The sequence below is a fragment of the Rosa rugosa genome, chromosome 6 (assembly GCF_958449725.1).
Source record: "Rosa rugosa chromosome 6, drRosRugo1.1, whole genome shotgun sequence".
NCBI lineage: Eukaryota > Viridiplantae > Streptophyta > Magnoliopsida > Rosales > Rosaceae > Rosa > Rosa rugosa.
In genome coordinates, this window is record NC_084825.1 from 9,074,539 (window position 1) to 9,099,222 (window position 24,684).

A 24,684-nucleotide genomic window follows, 5' to 3' on the forward strand; every position below is an offset into this window, starting at 1 on the left:
ATGCGTAATTAATGAGGAGAGAGGAGAGGACCTTTTATAGGTGAGGAAGAGGTTGATCTTCTCTTTGTTTTCGATGTGGGACTGACATGCCTCAGTTCCCAGTTTCAGAAGCTTCTGATGCCATCTTGGCGCGGCGCGTGGCGGCGCGTTAGCGGCGATCTGGAGGTGGTCCGACGTTGGGGCTGTAGCCCGCCTGGCGGTGTGTCTGCATGTCATTCCTTTGGTTGGAATTAGTACCTTTGGCGGTAGAATGAGCGTAGCCCATTAGAGCTAATTATGCTTGCAAATGTACATGTATGTACATATACCAAAATTGATTACCAAATTATGTGACATACACCACCTCATCAATATCATTCTAGAAAATTCAATGACATGGATTTATTTATTTTCAATTTCAAAACACAATGTTTTTGAGAAAATATTATTTTTGTATATATCAAAACCCTAATGTTTTACAAAAATCAAAACAATTCCAAATCCAGTACTGTAACAGAGAAATTGTGATGGAGGTATCCAAGTTTTCGTCTCAGGGGCCGACACTTTCGTTTTTCCTTGGGGAGAAGCAACAATTATCTCACTTGACGAATTTATAGTTCTTGGTTGATGTTCAGCTCTTAGAAAACCTGCAATAAGTTGGCTTATTAATGAACTTTGGAGGAAACAGAGGAAGAGATGGAGAAGAAGAGGACAGAGATGTGACTTACAACCAAGGCGAAGAAAGCTTGGCATCTAAATCGGTCAAGCATTTCATGGACAAAAATATAGCATTCTTTTTAGCACTCCTCAATGGCACCAGAAATGGGATCTTGAACACTATTCAACAATTGGGATCAACAAACAATCAGAGATCAGTTAAAGCAGATCGAAGGACGACAACTCTGTGAGTCTTGATGTCCCTAAGAAAGGAACCTGGTAGCACTTGTATTATATAAGTAAAGCATTACATTAGTGTCGGAGTACTGCTGCAACTTTCTTTACAACTCATCTGCCTCTCTCATGTAATTCCTCTTGCTCTATTGGTCTAGACTCAGTCTCACATATTTGAAAACCTTTTGATCTTTCAAAAAACTCAAAAGTAATTCATCCATGAAAATAACAAATAAACTTGCTGTATTTAGGAAAGAAGGTTGAGAGTTTTCCATGTTGTTATTCTTAAATCATAATCTTATGAAGAGAAACAAAATCAATACACTAATCATGGATCAATCTGCTTGTTTCATAAAACTCAAACATCAAAGATCCATTTATAATCTTTCATGCGGCTCTCATTATTTTGCTTTTGTTCTAATATTTTGATCTAGACATCAAGGTTACAGAGAGCCAAAACGCCAGAACAACTGCATCTATTTCTAATCTAGATTAATTTGGTATTTTGTTTAATTGTGATTTTTATCAATATATAAGTTTTTTTTATTTCCTAAAAAACATGAAATTTATTTTATATCCAACAAGGAAATCCATGTCAACAGAAATTTTTTAAAAAACTGATGATATGGCATGTGCCATGTCATTTGGTAAGTAATTTTGGTACAAAGTTTTGGGATCCCTAGCACTGCTCTTGGGATATATTCCCGATAAAATAAAGAAATATCCGTAAAATCTGAAGGAAAAAACAAAAAATAAAAGAAAAAAAAAACCCAGTTATCCACACAGAAGCATACATTATGAATATGGAGGTTATGTCGGTGTGTAAAATTTTAACAACGGTTTCTAGTCAGGATATGACCTAGTAAAGTTGGGAAAAATATCTCGAAGTAAGACCTCTGAAGGTAGATTTGGGTAGGCGAAATTCTCTCAAGGTGAATCTAAGTGAGGATAAGGCGATTCTGGGTGAGAAGTAATTAATTAAATGCAGATCTGTGCGAAGAGAGGTCTCCTCAACACGAATCTGGATGACGAGAAATCCCTTAAGGCCAATATGGGTGAAGAGAAATACTCTCAAAGCGATTTTGGGTGAGAAGTAATTCTTTAAATGCAAATATGTGTGAGGAGAGATCTCCTCAAGGCAAATATGGCACTACTACAAAAATCGAAACACACAACACTCATCACACAACGGAACAGAAATCCGCTGTTGTGTGTTAACACAAACTCTGTCAGACAACGGTACAATTCTGTTTCTGTTGTGTGAATGTAAGCAAATTGAAAAAAAAAATTAGGAATATATCACACAACTGAGTTAAGACGTTTCTGTTGTGTAAATGGGAAGCTGATTTCCCTCCATTCTGAGCTCATAATTCCCTCTCAGAACAAGCTCACCAACATGGAATTTGAACTCTACACACAACAGTTTTTTCTTATTCGTTGTGTGATTGAATGTTGTATGAAGTTCGAAAAATCCTACTAGGTGTACCTTGTGCAAGATGCACAAATTTGTACAACAGATTGTTAAAGATCTGTTGTCTGATCATGGAACTTGGTTGCAGAGCGCGGCAAAGTTTCACTCAAATCAAACATATGTAGGCATAGGCGGCAATTTTCCCTCCCCTTGTTTGTCTAAATTTTTACCTATATACATTCACACAACAGATTCTTAACCATACGTTGTCTGACAGATTTTTACCTATATACATTCACTAGCTTACCCGCGACCACGTTTCAATAAACTTCTCTGTCTTCCCCGACTCTCTCTCTCTTGCCCTCTCTCTCAATACTCCCTTATCTCTCACTCTATCCTTTCCCTCACACCTTCGCCACCTTCCTCTCTAGGAAGATGTCGTCGCTAGCCAAGCGTTCTCTCACCGCCTCCTCCACTCCTAGGTCCGCCTACCCCAACTTCCTTGCTTCTGTTCTTTATCTCCTGAAATCCAAATCCTCTTTAGCGATGGAGGAGATAAAGTGCCCTAGATCCACTTTCTCTCTCCTTCTCGCCTCCAAATCCAAAGAGATGCAGAAGACTCTTCAGTTTCTCCGATTCTATAGAAAGAAAGAAAACAAAACCTCTCTCGACCAGCTCTCAACCCTCTCAGTCATCTTCTTCACCACTTTCTCTTCCGCTTCTTATACAAAATGAAATTCCTGTGCCCTCCTCACTTCTAATCCAAACCACTAATTCAATCCCTCAATTTTCCCCATTTTCCTCTCAATTTTTCGAAATCCATACCAAATTTTTCCTCAATTGAAAAAATCGGATTGCGAATTGAACATTCTAGGGTTCCAAGTAATCGAGCAGCAGTGAGATGAGCAACAACCCGGAGAGTTTAAATTTTCGATTCTTCTGGCGTTGAGACAGGTTGAGTCTAGCCATTAGCGACTCGACTCATTTGGGGAATCTCGAGCCTCTGGTCTTCTTCGTCGAAGACCTCGATGTGCAGTAACAGATTCATTCCGTGTCGGTCGTCGTCCAGGCTCCACCAGTTTGGGCTGAACGACAAGGCGTCACCGGTAAAGGACAGCGGGAACAAGGCCTACGAGAGCATTTTGATGCCGAATCTGGATCAGCAAGGCCACCTCTAGAAGGTATGTACTAGCTTATCTCTTCCTTCTTTTTCGAAGTATGGTGCTTTTTTGGTCAATTTTTAATTGATGTGTTCATTTTGGATTTTGTGTTGTGATTAATGGAATTGAGAGGAAATGATACTGAAGATGTGTTTTAGTTAATCTAGAATTCACCTTTAGTCTTGCGCTTCCCTCATCAAGCTTCGTCACTCTTCTTCTTCTGGGCACTCACTCTTTTTCTTTAATGTCGTGTTTAATTGCCAATAATTGCAGGAAAAGAAAAAAGTCTAGACTTAAAATTTTGATTTGATTTTAGTGTTGCTATAGAGAAGCAGAGCTTGATGCCTGGAAAGCATTCAATAGATGGTGCTGTCTCTTCATTTTTGTCCTCTGTTTAGTTTATATATGAATATCTAGAGCAGTCGTAGTTTCATTAACCAAAAAGCTGATCATATATGCATTATCAGAACTCATTGCAGTTACTTGAATTGAGATTGTATCTGAATACTTAATGAGCTTTTGTACTATTGGTCAAGGACATGTTGAAAACTCAACGAAATCACAGGGCTCTTCTCCTTGCAATGGTTATTCGGATGATGGTACCTCTCTTTTTCTTTTTTGTTTTACTTTTTATGAGGGTCAATTGTAGTTTTTTGTGTCAAATAACTCGTGTTTGATCGTTCTGCCATTGTAGGAGAGGTAGATTGGAATTGTTTAATCAATTGCATAAATTTGAATTGTTGGAGCTTTACTTAGGAATTGCATTCAATCTAGTTTTTAAGCTTTTAGGGTTTGTTTCAAACTATATTACCTCATTTCCATTTAGGCCCTTAGGTTGCAGTGATAATTTGATACTTTACATTGCAGAAAACACAAATGAAAGCTGTATGATTTTGCCACATAACTATACAAGAGTATTAATGATATGGGCCATTAAAATTTGTGTGAGAGTTCTATCTTTAAACTATATTATAGTTTTACATGAATTTACATAGAATGTGCTATCTAACAAAAGGAGTCTAGTGCTTTTCGTTGTCCATAGTTGAGGCCTTGTGCTGCCATTTAAAACTTATATGGGCTTCTATAGGCTTATTTGGATCTTAAATAAGTTTGAATCTGTAGCTCAAGGATTAAAGTGGTATGTTTTTTCTATTGGGTTTACATCAAGCTTCTTCTTTGTCCATTACAATATATGTGCATAGAAACTACACGAAAGATAATATCTTAATGCATGAGCTCGTTTGTTTTACTTCCTCTGTTTTGTTGGAAGTGCATGTCCAGCTTGTGTCAATTCCTGACCTATTGCTATATGTGCAGATATCTCCTAGGTCAAGAAGCTATGCAACTGGTATATCAAATGGTAATTTTCTGTTGGAGATGTTCCTTTTCAACTCAGAGAAATTTCTTTAGGTAATGGATTGTGGCATCTCGTGAGGTGGTATATAGACATTTTGTGTTCCTATTTGATTTCAAGGATTTCATTCTTTTAGTGTTGTGTTTGTGCTTGTGTTCCTGTTGAGTTCATCATTCAGCTCTCTAATAAATGATTGTATGCCATGGCCTTAGCTTCTTTTTTTGCAAGTGCAGGTGCCAAATATGTAAATGAGACTAATGACCTGTTTGTCTTAGTAGCTCCTCAGAATGCTGTCGAGAATTGTCTTAGTAGTATTATTTCAAATGGCTAATTACTTTTCAATATATCTTGTTATTTCAGCATCCTTGAAGTCCAAGATGCAGAGGAATAAAATGAAAACTGCTGGTCAAGATAGTGATATACAGATGTCTTATCCATGCAACTTAAGGGATCAAGACAATATCTACTTCGGTATGTATTTTTGTCTCTTCATGCAACTTAACTATTTGAATGTTGGCTTGTTGCAAGGATATCAAACTAGACAACATTTACAAGTGATGTTGTCTTCAACATGTAAATTAAACTGATGTTTGGTAAATAATCTATGTTAAGTTCTGGATAAAGATATATTATTGATCTCCCCTCACTAGGTGTTATAGTTTTACAGCTAGCTTATGGTTGATGGAGTCACTAATGGTCTGTTTAAAATATTAAAGGCTCATTAGTATATGCATATGATTGTCATTTCCTTAGTGACAGAATGAATGAAACTTGTTGGAGTCTATTGGCCTATGTATGTGATAGGAACTCTTATAAATACTCTTATGTAAAATTACTCCTTGGAGCTTATAGCTAGTGGATTTTTGGCATTTTGTTAATAAGCTGCAGTTAATGTCACGTTTTTACATGCGTCATTAATCTTTAAATGTTTAGCAGCAGATTATGTTGCCAAATTTACATAATCTATTGTGCTTGTATATCAATAAACAATCTCATGATGGCACTTTCCCTTTACATTGCTTTACGTTAATATTTCCCACTTTTCTAATTGGTTAGGGTATAGTTGACAAATTGACTGATTGCAATTCTAAGTTTTTGGTTAATCTGATAGTTATCTAGTCTGCCTCTTCTACCAACTCTCAAGACCTCATTACATGTTTTATTGATCTGCCATTTTCTGGGTTTCATCTTTTGCAGGTGTGCTACCAAAGTATTTCAGCTCAGAATGGTCAGTGGCCAAATTTCACTTGCAGGAAGGTCTGCAGCATATTGTTGCCTTTGGCAAGCGGAAGAATACCATCATGATCATTGGCATGGATGGAAGGTACCCAAAATTGCTTCCTGGTTTCCTCACTTTTGTTCATGTCTTGATTCGTGATTTCAATTTTGTAACAAGAATACAGTGAATCAATTGAAATTTATTGCAATGCTTATAAAATTGTATATGGTGAATCAATTGAAGTTTGTTTGATGTATCAAAATGGCTTATTCCATGTCATTTTGGCATCTTATAGCAGAAAATGATGCACAAAATGAAGATGCTGATATTGAGGGGCTCATCAAAGCAGTCGCAGATCAGGTCGCCAAGTAGTTGTCAGTGGAACAGCAGTTGGAATGATATCTAGGAATAATTTTATATCAGCTTTTGATACAAGTGTACGCAGCTAGGAATGATATATTTCTTATTTGGTACATTATCTAGTTACTTGAATGTATGGATGTTTGAAAAATGGTAATGGAATGATATGAATTAGAGTATTGTTTTTGTGGTAATTACTACCTAATTTGATTACAATATTCACACCACAGCTAACCAAATAGAGTAGTTGTGTGAACTAACAACCAACAACAAAAGAAAACAAAGTTCAGTTGTGTGAGATTCATAACACACAACAGAAATGAAATCATATCTGTTGTCTGAGTAATCAACAGACAAGGGAGATAATTTCACTTCAGTTGTGTGTTATTAATTTCAGACAACAAAGGATGAGTAATATCTGTTGTGTGTTACATATCTCAGACAACAAAGAATGAGTTGTCACGCCCCTGATTTTTAACAAAATAAAAATCGATATATATATAATCCCATAATTATACATGCGTGAACGTTCAGTCATCAATACAAATACCTGGAACATCTTTCCCTTAAAACAAGTATATACTGATGCCCTGAAACAATCCAAATTAATATACACTCGCCCACAGAGTTATATATTACACAAGTTTACGAATTAAGTTGTCATCACAAAATAAAACGTAAATGCTCCTCAGAGCTTACTACATAGCGGAAGTCATACACTGGCAAAGCCAACAAAATTTGCTTCCTACCCGTTCTGCTACCAACAAGCTACCTCAGCTTCAGCCACGATTTTCCTGACCTGCAGGATTAACCCCTACACCGTTTGAATGGTGCACCGGGGTTGCCAAACAACAAACCCGGTAAGCTTCTGCAAGCCCGTATGAGTAACTCATGAACATCAATCAACAACTCACATCAATCTACTTAAGGAACTCATGCAACCATGATTCCTTCTAACATTCCATATCCTTTCCACAGAAAGGACAACATGAGTCACCGCCGTGACAATGTTCTATTTGCTAACTTAACCATCAAGTAGCAATTTATGTCTCATCTAGACAATTAAAGAAGAATACCATCGGAACTCTCCTTTAAACTACATACCTATGAGTCTCCAGCAACCTCGACCGTCACTCCCATAAGCTATCATGACAGATAGACTAGAGCTCTATTGAAATCGTAATCACTTGTCCTACCAAGGACGTGATTACCAACTTCCTGCCTTGGTCACCATCTGCGACCTGTCACCATCTGTGACATATGATTTCAGACCCCGTCTAATCATGAAATCAAACATCAAGGTCGCCATCTGCAACCTGTCACCATCTGTGACCTATGACCTTCAGACCCCGTCCGGTCTCAAAGTCGAACGTTAAGTAAATCACACCTGACCTAAAACATTACTAACATCTAATCTCGGCTTTCCTTATCCCTGCTCACCATCTGTGACTCTTGGTACAAAGACCAATACATTTAAATGAGTCACGCTTGACTCAAAAATGTAACATCAAACATCAGTACATTTCAACAATAGAAAACATCTTTTTTCACAATATTGTTTCCATGAAAAGTCATATTCAACAATAATATAAGCATCATCATGCATATTATTCATCAAATACCATCCACAAGAATATATATATTTCACGTAAATATATATATACGTAGTCATTCGCTCAAGAATGCCTACTAATACCAACTATAGTTTGCAATTAATTAATTAATGCCAAAACAATAATGGTACTTCTGTTCATAAAGATCCTTGTGAGATTTACTCACCTTGAATTCCCGCTGCGTCTTCAACCAAGAACAAAGCGGTCAATCCGCCAATTAACCGTCCAAATACTTCGTCAAGTACCTAATCACAACGGTATCCACTTAGTAACGATTCACATTTGATTTAAATCCGAAACCCCTGTTTTGGACTAAAATCCCCAAAGTGGCGCCAATCGAGGCAAAACCACATCCGAGACCTCCCAAGGTCACCGGAACACTTCCATGATCGATGTGTCCAAACCACAAGTCGATCGGATACTCAAATCCTCACGGATCGAATAAATTCATCGATATGAAACGATAAAAATCATAACAAATTCATTCGAACTCCAAAACTTGCATATTATATATCGAAACGCTCGTATCAACGAGTAGAAGACATATAATACCAGAAACTGTCTCATACATGGCCGGAACACCGCCGGAACGCCGCCACAGACGGAGGCGCACCGCCGCCGGCCAAAACTCAATATTTCACAAAACTCCCAACATCAAAAAGCTTCATCTAAGCATGCTTGTGCCATCTCATAACTAGCTCGAAGTCAGAAAACAACCATAAGGGATCAAAAATTACCTCACAAGCCGTGAACAGTAATCCAATCCGAGTTGATCGAAATTTCACGTGAATCGATCCAAACAACCACCAAGGATCGATCGGCGAGGCTGTTCTGAGCTCAACCAAGAAAACTCGGAGCCTTGCCGACGTCGGAAAAGGGATTTCCGGTCGGGTCCGATTTCCTCAATCTGGGCCGACTTGCAGCGCCGCCGTGAATGAGAGTCGTCGATAGAGACCACCACAGAGACGACCGGAGCAAGGAGGCGAATCGTTCTGGGTTGGTTTCACCGGAAGAGGTCGCCGGAGCTGTGAGTTCCGACCGGGTCGGAATGCCGGGTTCGGGTCGGGTCAGTCGAAGATTTTCGTTTCTGAAGGCGCGGACGAGAGAGAAGTGAGAGATGAAAATTATTTCCGGAAATGGAAATGAGGAAAATGAAAATAATTTATGATTTTCCTCTATTTATACTAAAACGGAAACTTCTTCCGCTAGCCATAACTTTCTCATACAAACTCCGATTCCCGCGTTCCGCATGTCCACGAACTCGTATCGACGCGCTCTACAACTTTCGTGAAGGAAGTTTCCCGAGAATCCCAACGTACAAAAAGTCAACCTTCACACGACCCCCTAAACTGTGAAATTCAAATAATTATACAGACGAAAACCATTCCACTTCACATACAATCTACGAATAAAGCACAATAACAATTATTCGTACAACTGGTCCATTATTAATTACCAAAATTAAATAACAGAAATCCAGGTCATCACATGAGTAATATCTGTTGTGTGTTATGAACCTAGAACAACAAAGAATGAGTTATACCTGTTGTGTCTCACACAACGGTGAATTCCTTCTTCTGTTGTCTGAATGTACCGACACATCCCCGTGCATGCCATGCTAGGCACATGCCTGCGCAGAATTCACACAACGGAAACAGATATTCTGTTGAGCAAAGTATTGTCACACAACGGTGAAATCACCGTTGTCTGATTTTTCAATCACACAACACTCGTTTAGACCACAGTGAGGCTGGTCATCACACAACTACAAATACCCGTCGTCTGATTAACTTATTGTAGTAGTATGGGTGGGGAGAAATCTCCTTAAAGCGAATCTGGGTGAGGAGTATTCCCTTCGAGGGAAATCCGAGTAAGGAAAATTTTCTGAAGATTAATCTGGGCGAGAAGAATCCATGATGAAGCAATTTCAGCAAAAGAAAACAAACTTGATGGAGCCATGTATTTCTTTTTCTTTTTTTTTTTATAAGGGAAAAGGAAATTACAACACAAAACCCTTTGGACAACCATAGTTTGTAAGGAAAACGAGATCGCAGCTGGTATAGAATTGAACCAAATTTTGAGATTGGATAGAGAGTGACCCGTTGAATTGATGGCGTCCCCAAAAAATTGGCCTCGTGAAAGACATGAGAGAGAAAAATTTCAATTGTTAAGAGAGAGGAGAGAGGAGAACGCGCCTCACGCGCGGAGAAAAACCAGAGGGAGATCAAGAGTGCTCTCTCCCGGCCGAACGACGCCGGCGCCCTGCCGCTGCGTGCATTCCGGTCCGAGAGAGGATGTTTGCCTGGGCCTGCGGCTTGGTTCTTGGGCGATGGTTTGGCTCAAGGAGGGAGGAAGGCGCGGTGGTGGCTGCGTCTGGATCTGTGGCGTGGCTGAGGTTTGAGACCGGTCCAGCGTCGGATCTTAGTCGGATTGGGGAGGTGTCTTGCGTCGGTCGGAAGGTGTGGCGGGATCTACGGTTTGCTGCTGCGGATCGGTGGATCGACGGTGGTCTTTTGTTGTTTGATTTCAGTTTCTGTCGTAGATCCATGGGTTTTGGATGTTTGGGTCTACGGTGGTGCGCGGGGTCAGGCAGGCTGGAGCGTTGGTCCTAGGGATTTGACGCTGGTGGTGGAGCGGCAGAAGTGGTGGGGAAGCAACGGTGCAGGTGCAACTGGTGACGTGATTTGCCGATGCGGCTCGTTTTGCAGGCGGCGGCCTTGGTGGAGCGCGGTGCTGCCTGGGTGGATTGCGGCGCTGAGTTTTGGTGGGGAGTGGTGGTTGGGCCGAGTCCTTGTGCTTGGGCCTTGCTGTGTGGCTGGGCGTTGGTGTTTAGTTTTTTATTTTGTTTTTGGTTTGAGTTGTTTAGTTTTTTGCAGTTTTTGGGTCGTTATGACCCCAAATAAGTCCCTCCTCCTCCGAGGTAGGGTGGAGTCTGCCCTAGGTTGGCGGCGAGTTCCTTGCTTTGTCAAATGGTCGCTGCCTCCTAGTGGTAGGGTGAAACCAAGTGTCGCTGGATGTTTTGTCCAGTGGCAACATGATGGGAAAGCTGTACCACTACTAGAATTTTTCTCATATACATCGGCCAGAAACCGATGTAAAAAAAAATTTGTACACATGTGTTAGTGGGTGATGTAAAAGATCGGCAAAAAATAGACATCGGTTAAAAACCGATGTCCCATACTACAATAAACATCGGATTAGCTTCTAGAATCGATGTTAAACTGCTATTATGATCACAAAATGGTGTTTTTAGATAATGTTAAACCTTCATATTTATGCATTTAATGCTTAACAAAATATAGGTCCAACAGCACTAGTATTCATTTTAACATCGTTACTCAGTCTAGAAACGATGTGTTATATTCTCTTACACATCGGTGTTTTTGAAGTTTGCCTGCTGTTTATAACTTTATGGGTACGTGCCATATATCACACTATTTGAGATTGAATCTACATTCTTTTGTATTACGCGACCGATGTTCATTATTCTATTAAACATCGTTTCCTTTTATGAAGTGATGTCCATTTTTCTATTAAACATCAGTTTTTGAGGTTGGCACCGATGTTCATACTTATACTAGACATCGTTTTTAATTTAATAAATCGATGTCCATTGATTTGTTTTACATCGTTTCTTACACAATGTCGATATCCATCGTGTTGTTTTACATCGTTTCTTACTTAATAACTCAATGTCCATTGAGTTGTTTTACATCGTTTCTTACTTAATAAGTCGATGTTCATTGGGTTGTGTTACATCATTTCTTACTTAATATTTTGTTATCCACTGGCTAATGGGACATCAATTTTTTCTTTTTGAACTGATGTATTAGTTCTTATATGACTTCATTTTTATAGTTATATATAAACTGATTTGTAACTATTGCTAATGAGAATACATATCGTAAGTAAATAAATTTTGATTAATGTTGATGCTCAAAGTACATAACAACATCCCAAGTATTTCTATGCATAACATGTCGAAATAAAACAAAAATTTAAGTCTAAATGGTACATAATACTAGAAACAGAAACGAAAGCAAGCCTCGCCGTACTTATATCCCATTTGTTCTTCTGTTTTCACCTGCAAATAAAATGAAATGAACAATTAGCTATAACAAGAAAAACAGAAGGAAAGAAAGGAAAGGAAAAGGGAAAGACAAAAAGACATTGAGCTTACAAGACATTCCTATCCTAGCATCAAGGCCTGCATTTGAAAAGAAGTAACATAGTGTGCCAGTGTGCTACTTAAAGGTTGTGCTAAAGAACTGGTACAAAATTTTTTCTAAATAACAGTGGGATCGGAGGTTCAAATCTTCATTGAAAAGGAAATATAATACATCAGTCACCATTTGTATGCTCCTGAAGTTTTTCCATGAGAATTTTGGCCTGCAAATTAGATTCAACGTCACATCATTTGCGCATATATATCAATCAGAAAGACCAATCATGGAACACTAAGTTCCCAAGCAATACTTAATCTTGGCGTCTCTGTCCTTCAAAGCAAATCTTTGGATGCTTATGCTTATGATAACACTTTTTACAATATAAAGGTGATCAAGAACTTTAGATTAATTACTGGAAGTACCTGGTAAGAAATCATGATTACATTAATATGCACGTGCCTAGTAAAGTGGTAAACTACAAGTAATCTATACAGGATGAGTCGATAGGCTGCCTGGCTCTTCTTTCCCTAGTTTATCTTCCACTTACAACCTAGGCAGCTCTAGAGAAATCATTTTAAGAAACACAGTTTATAGACACTACAAACACAGAGAAAGTGGCCAAACTTTACGGACAGAAAATTGGTCCTATGGTAAATTACATGTGATGTCTGCATGGAATGACGGCATTCTTAAAGCCAACTGAAACTTTTCTGGTCATCATCATAAGAATTGACCCATGGAACTATAATATGTTTCCAGAATATATCAAGTAAACATCACTTTAGAAATCAATAGTAACCATATTAAATGATATGTGCACAAGTGTGTTTGTGTACATTCGTATAAATGAGAAACATTTGATTTGATTCCCATCTAGCTTTTTCACTACATGGCAAATTACTTCTTAAAAGGGCATCCTATAATGCCTAAATCAAAAGTTTTGGGGTTTGACTACCTTTAAACTACATGGGAATACCATGTAGTTTCCACACAAAGAACCAAATATAACAACAATGTTTTGGTAAACAAAAGGAATGATCTACATAGTAGTCTCAGTAAGTTCATAAAGTCTCACCCAACTAGCAGAGTTGCACACCAACTAAATAACTCCCAACACTAATATTAGCAGAGAAAAAAGTGGCATCAACCTATCCTTTTTAGGATTTCCTTTCAATGCAAGGATCCACACAAAGAACCAGATATAACAACAAGGGTTTTGGTAAACAAAAGGAATGATTTACATAGTAGTCTCAGCAACACATTTCTCAAAACAAAATTGCAAGAATGGTGTTTAATTTCTTACGTGATGGTTGCAACTAATCGCGTAAAACAATGGGATCGTAAGGAGTCAATGGTATCTTCTCCAAAAACCATTGTGGATTGTACCACCTTTTCAGCCGTCCTGCACACATAAAATTGTAAATAAAATGTACTTAAGGCAGACAAAGTTGAAATTTTATAAATTCAGCTACGGTGAACTAAGAAGAGGCATCTTGAAAGTTATTTGTTAACCAAATGAATATACAAAAAGAAAGAAACTTCTGACTCAGACTCAGGAGTTTTCTGATTTACACTTACAGATACAAAGTCTTTCTAGTGATATCAAAATATATATATATATATATATATATCCTTATAAAGCATGTCCAAACCCCCAAGTATAAAATGTATAATAAAGTTTGCTAACATGTTTTTGTTTCTTCAAGTGAAATAATAGAAGCATTTGTTCCCCCTGCTTCTAAATTGCTGTCAAATGGGCAAAAACATCATAATAAATATGCGGATCTTAGAAGATTTATATTTAAACTTTTGCTGACTAAAAGGCTGTTAGTTGATTCATGAACCCAAATCGTTATTAGTAACTAGAGCTCAGCTCAACTTACCTTGTTTGCTAGAGTATAAATGCCCAGGAGGAAAAGATATCAATCTTTCACAATCATCACTTATAGCTTTCATTTCTGAAGCAAACCAAATTGATCCTGCAAAGAAAATATAAAATAGCTTAAATATGCAAGATAATTAAAGCTTCAGCATATCTAATGATCAAAGGTTAAATACGAATGATCAAGGCTTTAAAGGAGGGAGGTAAAAAACACTATAAAAATAAGCCACAAACTCTTTTATCAGTGTAAAGAAATACTGAAGCAGCAGTCTACCAGTTTGACTGCATAGCTGAAGTCACTTAAGCATGGCTGAAGTCATTGATTACTTACAAGATGCGCTATCACTTCACAGCCACTGCCAGTTCAGAATTGATGACCCTTTAATGTTTCTCTCAACTGCTTGTGGTTATATATCTCACCATTAACCTAAAAGACAGCTCCAAAAATCAAGTAGAAGATTAAGTCAATGTAGTCAGATAAATAGATCGATCAGCCAAACCAATTATACACTCTAAACTTTGCTCATCTTAGTAAAAGCCTCGGAAAGAGAACATTAGCATCAAAGTTAATCAACAGTTACAGATTTAAGTTACTCAGTCAATCTAAAACCAGTTGCCACTAGCACATGTAATGGACTAACTTTCCATCCTAATAACCATGAATCAAACTAATTACAGAGCTCAGAATCCACGACTCAATGTCAAGAGTTCGAAACTCAAGCTAATTTAAATATCCCATTCTAATTCTTTTGGTAATGAAAATGCATCGATCATCTCTCAATTCTAGCTAAGCAAACTGTAAATTTCATCTTTTCTCCAATACAATACAGACTAATCTTCATCCAAAATTGAAGTTTGAGAATTCAAATGTGAAAGAGAGTACCGTGATAATAACGGTCTTGTCCTTGTTGCAGAGTGGTTGATCTCCTGAGGCAGGGTCCACAATAACCAATCGCTAATGAGCAAGGTAACAATCCCCATGGCAATGCAACCCGCTCCAATCAGGACCGCGATGCCGCAACCTACACAAACAGCAAAATCAACCACTCAACAACTAGCCAGAACAAAATCAAACAGATTCGATTCGAGAGACGAAATGCGATCAGTTACAGGCGCGAGAGTTCGAAAATGCTAGACCGCTTGGCCTGAGAGTTGTCTCTCTTGAAAGGTTGAAAAAATGTGAATACCCAGTCTTTCCCAAGCTTCTGTTTGAGAGGATTTGACGGTGGCGGCTGTGGCGGCAACAGACTCTTCAACTTAGCTGCCGGCGAAGGCTTCGAATCCAAGGCCGTATAGTTAGATCTGAAGGTGCAGGCGTTTTTCTCCTTGGAGGCTTGCCGGGGCTAGGTTTGGCGACTGGGGAGGCTCCATTGTGTCCATGAGAAATTGTTGTGTGGCATAGACTGAAATCCCAGAGAGAGACGGAGAGGGTTTTAGAGAGAGAGAGAGAGCGAGCTTGCCAGCTGAGGCGATGGCGCTGGAGAGATAGTAGAGGGAGTGAGCGGAGGAGAAGGAGGTGTTGGTGGCCGTGAAAAGAGAGCGGAAGAGGAAGGAGGAGTGGGCTAGGGTTTTGAGGAAAAGTCGGAGAGATGGGTCTTCAGTTTTGTTAGAGATAGTGAGTAAGGATGAAAACGGGCTGCCAGAGAGAGTGGGAAAACTGACCAAGTGTGTGGAAACGAAAATTTTGTTCCCCGCGTATTGAAATTTTTAACTTAGTCTTTTCCGCGTTTTTGAAAATTTTTGATTCAAAATATAGACATCGGTCAACAGTAAAAAACGATGTTAGTTATATTCATAGAAATCGGTTTTTGAGGAATCGATGTTAATGACATTGTTTTACATCGCGTGTATTTCTCACCGATGTAATTGTCGTGATGTCTATGAGCATAATTCTAGTAGTGTACGTATGGAAATTATGCTAAGCTGTAATCGAGTTGCAGACCAAGTTATCTTTTCGTCGTGTCACCGCTGTGTGACTTATGTCAAAGAAAATAGAGACGCCAGTAGTGCGCTCTTTGCTAGTTGGTGCCTTTTTGGATACATGTTTGTAGTTGAGGCTCCTGTCATTATCTCAGGATGTTCTCTTGATGTAATTTATTTGGGGTTTAGGTCTCATGTCCCCCCCCATGTATTCCGCTGTTTCACTAATCAAGGCTTGAGGGCAGTCGCACCGGTCCTTATTTAAAAAAAAAAAAAAAAAAAAGAGACTTTGCCAACTCATATAAAAAGACAAATAAGGACAAAGCGAGAAAAAGAAAAAAAAAATACTCTTCATACCTCCCACATTAATGTAACATTCAATTAATTTTTTTTTCCGAAATTTTCTTATATTACTTATATAATTTTAATTTACCTAAAGTAATTATGTAAAAAATAATTAAATTATGTACATGGCCCCATCATTTATACCATAGTAAATTAAACCTAATTTGATTTGAAATTTCCTTAAGCTAAATTCATTGAATATTTTGGTGTATTTAGTACTAACTAAGATCCAAAGTCAACTTCTTTTAATTAGATGTAATTGATATATATTATTTATTTGATAACCAAAGTCTTTTCTAGAACCATCCATATTGCAAAACAAACAAACAAAACTATGACCTGGATTAACAATACAATATTTATAATTGTTTACTTGTGCGGCTCCCCAAGAATCACTTTTTGGTTCCATCATTAAAAGTACGCTAAAAATGTAAGCAACTTCCTCACAAAATTTTTTGCAGTTGAATTAATAGAGATAAAATTAAAAAATTAAAAATTAAAAAAACAATTTGTTAAAGATACAAATTTAATTATTCAAGGGTGTTTTGGTAAACTTATGGAGGTGTACTTAGATTTTGAAGTATTAAAAAAAGTGAATTGGAGGTTTAATAAGTAAGTTAGGTCCAAATTGAATCACCCTTCAAAAAATATGGAAGGAACACTTGAACGCTCAGCGAGTCAAAACTCTAATCTATGGGTTTGAGTCCAAGGATGCAATTATTCTCGATCGTTTTGTCAGAGAAACTACCCCCCCTAAAACCATACTTTTCAATAATTATTCGTCCGAAACACTTCCGCCCCATCCACGAGCCACAAAATCGTCCAATAACCACAAATAAAATTATGGAAAATCTTTGGATAATAATAACGAATTTTCGGGGTATTACATTGAGTTTGGTGGGTGTGTTTACTTATTGAATTGTTGTTCAGTTTAATTTGTAAACTCGTTGTAATTTAATATGTGACTCTAAAAAATTAGTCTATGTTGACATTTGGGGTTCAGGGCATCTTGTGTACTTGTTTTAAAAAGAAAAAAATTCACAGGTATTTAGTGTTAATGTGTGAACCATCACGCCCAGTGTATTTGTGTTTTGCTAATTGTTTATTATTGTACTTCAAAATCGGGGAGTGACATACTCTCTCTCCAATCTTAAAATGTCACGCCCCTGATTTTTAACACAAATAAAAATCGATATATAACCTCATAATTATACACGCGTGAACGTTCAGTCATCAATACAAAATACCTGGAAACTTTTTCTCCTTTTAACTACACACATATTGATGCCCTGAACCTACTATGTCAATATTGACCCGCTCCGTAGAGTCATATATTACAAAAGCTTACGAATTAAATTGTCATCACAAAATAAAACGTAAATGCTCCTCAGAGTTTTGCTACATAGCGGAAGTCATAACAATGGCAAAACCAACAAAATTTGCTTCCTACCCATAATGCTGCCAGCACGCCACCTCAGCTTCAGCCACGATTACCCTGACCTGCAGGATTAACCCCTACACAATTCCATTGAATAGTGCACCGGGTTGCCACACAACAAACCCTGTAAGCTTATGAAGCTCGTATGAGTAAACTCAAAACTACAAAGCAAAACACATTTCTTAAGTCACCTCAACCTAAACACGATATACACATAGCTCACACCTACGGCCATCAATTCCATAATCTTCCATATCGTGCCTACATGAGTCAACTGGTGACTACAGCCTCATGCTTAGATTCTCGACTAGCGTCCCATTATACAAATTCAATCAAACAAGGCTTCCTCAAGCAATGTTTGATACCATTCTAACGCCATACGGCGAACCCCAAACCACACTCATTCCCTCCCCACTAGGAGCTTTTGTCATCAACATGACATCAAATGTGAAAGCAATAAATCACCTTCCTATCCTCACACAGAGTACAATCGTCATCACTATGACCTTAAAGATCAATCAAAACCATTCATAGTAACCCCTGCGTGCAATTTAGTTCAGGAAGTCACAGCAAAACAATTCATAGTAACCCCTGCGTGCAATTTAGTTCAGGAAGTCACAGCAAAATAAGCAAAACAATTCATAGTAACCCCTGCGTGCAATTTAGTTCAGGAGGTCACATTAAGTCAAGCAATTCAAGTCAAAGTAGTCATCGTAATCCCACACTCCGACGTCTATAGATAGCCCCGACCATCACAGCAGTCTTCTCGATTATTGTTAACTTAATAACAATTCAACTCCGCTACCGAGTTGTCATCACACTGATCATCACATAGATTTCACCGATCATCACACAGATAGCCATCATCCTGCTGATCATCACACAGATATCGCCAGTCATCACACAGATAGCGATCATCCAACTAATCATCACACATATATCGCCGGTCATCACACAGATAGCGATCATCACATAGATTCATTGCTAGTCATCACACAGATAGCAATCATCACACAAATATCCCTACACAAGCTACACAGATATTTCTACACAATCTTTACATGACAATCATCACAAAGATTCATCATACAGATGTCATCAATTCATCACACAGATATTCCTACACAAGCTTCACATGGCAATCATCACAAAGATTCATCACACTGATTTCAAGATTCATTACACAAATATTCCTACACAAGCTTCACATGGCAATCATCACAAAGATTCATCACACTGATTTCAACGATTCATTACACAAATATTCCTACACAAGCTTCACATGGCAATCATCACAAAGATTCATCACGAAGTCACTAATACATGAATACATATGTATATGTATATATATATACCCCATAATATATATATACACACACATAGTCATCCACTCAGAAATGCCACTAATACCATCTATAGTCACATTTAAGCCCATAACTCCAAGACAATACGGTAACTAGGCTCATAACACATATCGCGTGATTTACTCACCTCGAAACTCCCGCTGCGTCTTCCATACAGAACAAAGCAGCCAATCACAATAGCCGTCCAAAGAATACTTCGTCAAGTACCTAAGGAAACACAACTCTGATTCAATTAACGAATCACAAGGAATAACGTTCGAAACCCTAAATTGAACCAAAATTCCCAATGTGACGCCAATCGAGGCGAAACCACATCCGAGACCTCCTAAAGTCTCCGGAACACTTCCACGATCGATGTGTCCAAGCCACAAGTCGATCCGATGTGTAAATCCTCAAGGATTTGAATAAATTCACCGATATGAAACGGTGAAAATCATAACAAATCCATACGAACTCCAAAATCTACATATTATATATCAAAACGCTCGTATCGACGAGTAGAAGACATATAATACCAGAAACAGTCGCATACATGGCCGGAACGCCGCCACAGGCGGTGGCGCACTGCCGCCGGCCAAAACTCAATATTTCACAAAACTCCCAACATCAAAAAACTTCATCTAAGCATGCTTGTGAAATCTCATAACTAGCTCGAAGTCAGAAAACAACCATAAGGGATCGAAAACTACCTCACAAGCTTTGGATTTTTGATCAAACTGAGTTGAACCGATTTCCACGTAAATCGATCGAAACAAAGACCATAGATTGATCAAGGAGGCTGTTCTGAGCTCACAACAAGAAACTTGAAGCCGTGCAATCGCCGGAGCTGTGTTTTCCGGTCGGGTCAGAAAACGCCAAGCTGCACCGCCTAGCTGCGCCGCCACCACCGAGAATCGGCGCTAGAGGACACCACAGGGAGGAGCGCACGGAGGAGGCGAACTGATCTGGGCTCGTCTGGTGGTCTGCCGTCGCCGGAGCTCGCCGGAAAATCCGGGTCGGATCACCGGGTTCGGGTCGGGTCGAGCGCAGGTGATGAGAGAGAACGGAGGATTTTTCTGAGTTTCCGGAAATGGAAACTTACCAAAATGGAAATAGTAATTTTCCCGAAAGGGAAACCTCTATATATAGTAACTTTCCAAAATCTTCAAACACTCATAACTTTCTCATACGAACTCCGATTCTCGCGTTCCGCATGTCCACGAACTCGTATCGACGCGCTCTACAACTTTCGTGAAGGAAGTTTTCAGAGATACCTAACATATCAAAAGTCAACCTTGAGCCCCCCCCTAAAGTCATACTTTCCGAATAAAAATTCGTCCGAAATACTTCCGCTCCATCCACGAGCCACGAAATTGTCCAATAACCACAATTTAGATTCTGGAAAATCCTCGGAAAATAAATACGAATTTCCGGGGCATCACATTCCGCCCCCCTTAAAGAAATTTCGTCCCGAAATTTAAACATACCAACCAACAAGTATGAATAAACTCATTTCCAAAAATCCAATTCTCATTTCTCAACAACCTGTTCTTGTCTCACTGTGCAACATACCTAGATCAACAATAGATACAGGTACCCCACCTAGTATCACCCTGGTACATTCCACCATTCCACTTGGTGTTAATCCAATTAATTATTTCATGGATCTCTTTCCTGTGCACTACACCAAAATTCGTTAACTATAGCATTTCACACAGACTACACACGAATTCAGAATCCTGTCATCAACAGTATCTGCATCCACACATTGATAACGCTACACTAGCATTCCTAGAATTGAAATGACAACATTACTTCAACTCAATCATCAATACACAATTTATTTCACAAAACCAACTCCCACAACAAGTTCTACCATAAAAGAAATGGTGCATGCATTCATCACACACAGTGTCCTACCGCTTCAAAACACATTTTGTATTGGGTTTAGCCTAAATCAATCCACGCATAATTCATCCCATGGTATTGCACACACACAGGGTTGCAAAGAATTTCAACTACCACAAAAGTGAAATATGCAACACGCAATACGCAATGCCCAACGATCACTCCCTCCCAAAAAGATACCACACACAAGGGTCTAACTATAGACGTCAGGCAAACCCATCACTACACAAGCACAAAGAGATGCGGTACTCTACTATCACACTTCATCTTTAGATTGCATAACTAGGTAGCAGATAGTTATCCAATAATTTAGTCACCAGTTTGTTTTAAATATGTGGTGTCTTTGTCCACAACCCACTGCATCATTTTTCACTAGATTAATTTTTCTTTTGGTCAAGCAATGTCAGCATTGCTTAATTATATTATTTTAATCATCTACCTAGTACTGTAACCGTAAACAAAGTCGGCTTGAAATTTCTGAATAATTGTCATTAGAAAATTGTCAATCATTCTAGCAGCTTGCTTGGTGAATGTAGCAGAACCGAAACCTTAAATAATGATTGGCAGTTCAGCTCAAGGGTCTGCATCCATCGAAAAACACAATTTTGACAATCGGTAGATATCTAATCTATAGAGATTGCGTTTGAAAAAGATTATAAGTAACTTAAATATTTAAAAGCAATACAGAGAGAAAAATTTAAGATACAATATAAAACTTGCATGAAGCCATGCCATGAAGAATGATTATGTAAAACTTGCATTTAGAAAAGGCTATATAGTTTGCGTTTGGAAAAGGTTATAAGCAACTAAATTTAAAAGCAATGCACAGAGAGAAAAATTTAGGTTATAATATAAAACTTGCATGAAGCCATGCCATGAAGAATGATTATGTAGCTGGTTTAAGCGGGAAATGGTTAATTTATCCAGAAGTGAAAATGATTATGAACCCAGTTGTTTTTCCTACCAAAGGACTTCTAATTCGCCTTTTTCCTCATTAATCATCACCGTCATGATTGATCTATCACAGACCAAAAGAGTACGAATTATACCCGTTACCCTCGCTATTGTAGTAATTAATTTGTTTCATTACAATTATAGTAATTACTAGCTAGGTTAGTTCATCAGTCTTCAGAGTCTCACTACAAATGTTCCCCCTGCAGATTGGCAGGCTACTAACATTATCACTCAAGTCCGGTATCTAACTCAAACCCGGCAAGTCAGCTGGCTTTGGACCAGCAGATCAGCAAATTGTGCAGCAGATCATCTAGCTGCTCTTGCTTGCAGAGGAAAGTGCCCTGTGAACTGGCTTTCACACCCGCCTTCTTCTCTTTCTGAAATCTTGTTGTATGATGGGTGCCCTGGCCCTTCTTAATGGCCTCTGCTCTGGCCTCTCCTTTTTGAGGCTTTATGAGCTTTGTCCTTCTGCTTGTTTCCTATGGTTTCTGTTTTAATGAAAGTTTTCATTCCCAAAAAAAAAAAAAAGTTTATTGGAGTTGTTGAGCCAGGACTGTTAGCTCCCCTAGCTACTCGATCTCTTCTATATGTGTAATGTGTGTGGCAGACTGAACACATATCTGTAATTTGTATTCAGTTTCACAGTTTGTTTGGTTTGGTTGACGTACTGCACTAATTATAAGCAGTAAGATTATATATTGTGGGAGAATTCTTGGATACCTTGGTGTTTGTCATACCCTCATTTTGTTAAATATTTTGGACCATTGGATTAATAATATATCCAATGGTTCAAAATATTTAACAAATTGGTAACTTGTTTAGCCCTTAGCCTTTCTAATTTTTTTGGTAACACAAACTACTAATTGAATTGAAAACAATAAAGATAGTGAAAACAATAAAGCCAATTAATGTTTGATTATCAATTGACAATTGACAATTATGATTTTTCCTTTTTCAAAAAAAATTAAAAGAACCTTCTATCCTAGGTTCACCGAATTACTTTTAGTTAAATAGTCTATATTACTAATTAATTTGATTATTAGTGAATTAATGCTTGTTATTAATGGACAATTACACAATTGAAAATTACGTTTTTTCCTTATTAAAAACAAAAACCTTCTCACCTAAGTTCGCAAAATTAGTATTAGTTAAGTAATCTTTATTACCAATTAATTATATCATTAGTAGTTTCCTTAACCAAATATAATTCTTTTTACATGCATTTTACGACAACGACAACAATTAGTGTAAAAATAAATAATATTTGTTTTAAATGTAGTCAAATGAGAACCTACTTTAGGACTTATTTACTCAAATGAGAATCTACTTTACTCTAATGAGAACCTATTACAATCACCACGTACTTTTAGTACTTAATTACTCAAATGAGAACCAACTTTTCTCTAACGAAGACCTTATTTACTTTAATGCAGATTTTTTTTCTAATTACCACATGTGTCCTCAAAGTGGTTACATGAGTCCTCAAAGTCGTAAATATTATATAAAATAGAACATGTATGAATCTTTATGTTTTTATCATTAGTGAAATTATTACTACAATGACTACACATTTTAACACAACCCACAACACTTGATGTAAAAGCGGTAACTTTTGTTCTATTTGTAGTAATTACTCCACCTAAACTAATGTACTAATTTATAGACAATTTAACAAGTATGACAACAAATTTGTTGTCAGAGTGGTAAATCTTTATGTTTTTATCATTAATGAAATGATTACTACAATTAATACACATTTTACCACAATCACAACAATTGATGTAAAAGCGGTAACTTTTGTCCTATTTATAGTAATTACTCAACCTAAACTAATGTACTAATTTATGGACAATTTAACAAGTACAACAACAAATTTGTTGTCAAAGTGGTAAATCTTTATATTTTTATCATTAATGGAATAATTACTCAATGACTACATATTTTACCATAACTTGCAACTATTGGTGTAAAAGTAATTACTTCAAAAACTATACCATTTACAAGATTACCAACCATTTTACAATTCCGACAACATTTGTGTTGTGAACATGGTAAAATTAAAATTAGACCAAAAGATATGTAACAACTCAGTATTTAAGGAGCTTCTCCACTTGATAATCAAGGTTCTAAATTTGATAAAAGTTGTACAAATATGATATTTACATCTTTGACCACTCAATTACAATAACCACAACAACTGTTGTCATAAGTCGTAATTGTAGTTCAACTATGTGTAATTTATTATTTTGACAATACTTGTTACATGATTTTTAACAATGTTACATATCAAGAAAGAGTGTGTTGTTAATATGATAAATTTTATTTTTAAAAATGACACATGTCGATATTCAATTGGGTAACCTGTTGACCAGTTTAGTAGGTTTCCACTATATTAATTTACTAAAAGTAAAAAAAATAAAAAAGTAAGGGTATGGCAAACACCAAGATACCCAAGACGACCCCATATATTGTGAGTGTATAATATGTGCAGAGTGTTTTTTTTTTTTTTTTTGACTTTGTCAAGGGGAACCCAAAGGCATAGAGTGTTAAATGTTATTGAAGTGGCCAAATTTCATGTAGGGATCAGTACTTGATAATTATTAAAGTTAACTCAAACTAGCTAGGGAGTACTAGATAGAGGGAGCTAGCTATAGAATTAGACCTGTAAATGTATCGGATTTGGAGTGTATCGACTTAAATCTGAATTTGTTTAATAATAAAAAATTTCAACCCGACTCGAT

At 37.6% G+C, this 24,684-nt stretch overlaps 1 long non-coding RNA gene across 2 annotated transcripts; it reads right to left on the reverse strand.

The window, feature by feature from the left end:
- Positions 1-11,892: 11,892 nt before the first annotated feature.
- Positions 11,893-15,925, reverse strand: LOC133713643 (uncharacterized). Of its 2 annotated transcripts, XR_009848170.1 has the most exons (7): positions 15,146-15,925; positions 14,919-15,057; positions 14,367-14,462; positions 14,037-14,132; positions 13,457-13,555; positions 12,168-12,376; positions 11,893-12,071 (listed from the first exon to the last, which is right to left on the reverse strand). It is a non-coding gene; the product is annotated as an uncharacterized LOC133713643 (long non-coding RNA). The 2 variants fall into 2 exon arrangements; XR_009848169.1 differs by having other exon boundaries at positions 11,893-12,376.
- Positions 15,926-24,684: the final 8,759 nt, after the last annotated feature.